Source organism: Pteropus vampyrus, unplaced genomic scaffold (genome assembly GCF_000151845.1).
Source record: "Pteropus vampyrus isolate Shadow unplaced genomic scaffold, Pvam_2.0 Scaffold181, whole genome shotgun sequence".
NCBI classification, from domain to species: domain Eukaryota; kingdom Metazoa; phylum Chordata; class Mammalia; order Chiroptera; family Pteropodidae; genus Pteropus; species Pteropus vampyrus.
Window position 1 is genome coordinate 2,815,401 of NW_011888962.1, and position 2,043 is coordinate 2,817,443.

Below are 2,043 nucleotides of genomic sequence, written 5' to 3' on the forward strand. Positions count from 1 at the left end.
TGATGAAATTGAGGTACAGACTGGTCACTTAACATGTCTCTGGCCACACAATTACAAAGTAGGAGGGATGGGATTTAAACCCAGGCAGTCTAGAGCTAGACTCAAGCTAATCTGAAACTCTGAAGGCCTGGCAAGTTATTATCATAATAATCAGTAAATAATAGGGGTTCCTATGCATTAGTTTCCATAACACCTGCATGATGTGTATCTCACCAGGTTACAATAATTTCTTCGAATATTTGTTTCTCCCATTAGAATGAAAACTCTTTGAGTTTGAGGACTGAAGTATTTTTATATTTGTATCTCAGCATTGAGCATAGTGCCCGGTACCTAGAAGGTACTTGGTAGGTACTTGTTGAATGAATGGCTGAATGAAAAAAAGGAGATTTTAAAAATGTGTGGATGAATGGATTTACTCTAAAATACTAGATATCCACTGAAATTTGGGTGTCCTTGAAATAGGGACAGAAAGCTATCTTGCCAACAAAGATATTCTCGAACTTTCTTCTTAACAGGATATTGCTTCATTGCTAAACCAACACATCAAAAATAATAACCTATTTATGTTATCCAAGCTCCTTCACGTAGAAATACTCTCCTACTCATTAGCCTTCTAATCCTTTAATTTTAGAGAAACCAAAAAGGTGAAAATAGAAAGATAGGAATGTTGTTTATGGAAATACTATGTCTCTAAAGAGCCTTACTTGTATTTTCTCTCATAAAAAGAACAAAACAAAAAGAGAATCTGCTCTCCTGTTGTCAACAGGGCATTTATTTCATTACTAACTTAGCCTGGATACTTGCAGGGGGAATAAAAAGATGTGTGAATGAATGAATGATGGCCTTGACTTCATGAAACATAAACCAGATACCCTGTCTTAATCTGGGATTTGTGGTTACACTTCCATCAGCAATATGCTTTGCCACAACACAAACTACCTAGACTGCAAGACTGACATTTATCTTCAAAACATGAGAGTTTGGATATTTCCCTTCCTTCATTTTGAGTGGCACAAACCAGCAGCAGAATATGTTAGCCAAACCTTGGCAAGTTCCTTTTTATATGTGAAGTTGTAAAAGCTCCAAGGAACTTTGACCCGAGCACATACTCTAATAAAAAATAAAAAAAAATGTATGTTTCTTCCCCATTGGTTATTTCTGTATATCGCTTAAGGTACAGAAGCCTCTGACTCAGAACAATGATTGTATAATTGCTTTAGCAAATCAAATGATGTACTTACTGTAATGAGATGGGTTTCATTTAAATATTATTTAATTTATTTAATATGTTATGAATATATGCTTTTGTTCATTTTTATTGCTTTATATTTTTTCGAATGAAAGATGGTTTTATAAAAGTTGAATTCTGGACTTTCTTTGTTATAATTATATGTAATATAATTACATATGAATATTACTTATATATGCTGATTAGTGTTGTTCTTTAGAGCTTTCTCATAGCAATCGAATACAATTACCATTGTTCTATAACACTGCCTATTAAACTCATTATTTCCCTCTCTGAGAGCTGTGCTTGCCTGTCTTTATTTTTTCCCTCTTCAAGATAATGTCCATTGTAGTGCTGATATAGCTTTACTGAATTGGATCACTACTGAACTATTTAGCAGAGGTAATACTTCTCAAAGGTATTATTCATTTTAAAGTGTAGAGAGTACTTCTACTTAAGTGGTCCAGCAGAGCAGCATCAGCATCACCTAAGAGCATCGTAGAAATGTAGAATCTCAAAACTCTCACCTTCATTTGTATTTGAACCAACTGAGGACTGTGTTAAAAAGCAGATTCTGACTCAGAAGATCTGGGGTGGGGCCTGAGATCCTTCACTTCAGTGAGTTCTCAGGTGACTACTATGCAGATGGCGATGTGCATGTGCAAATTCATAGGCAGAACAGTAAGCAAGGGCAATACTATGTCCCAGGGGTGGGATTTAATGCCTACATGGAGACAGAGATGTGTCCTGGGCTCTCATGAGGTAGGGAACTTCATAAAGTTGGGACCCCCTTAGTAAAGGAGGATTAGAAAAAC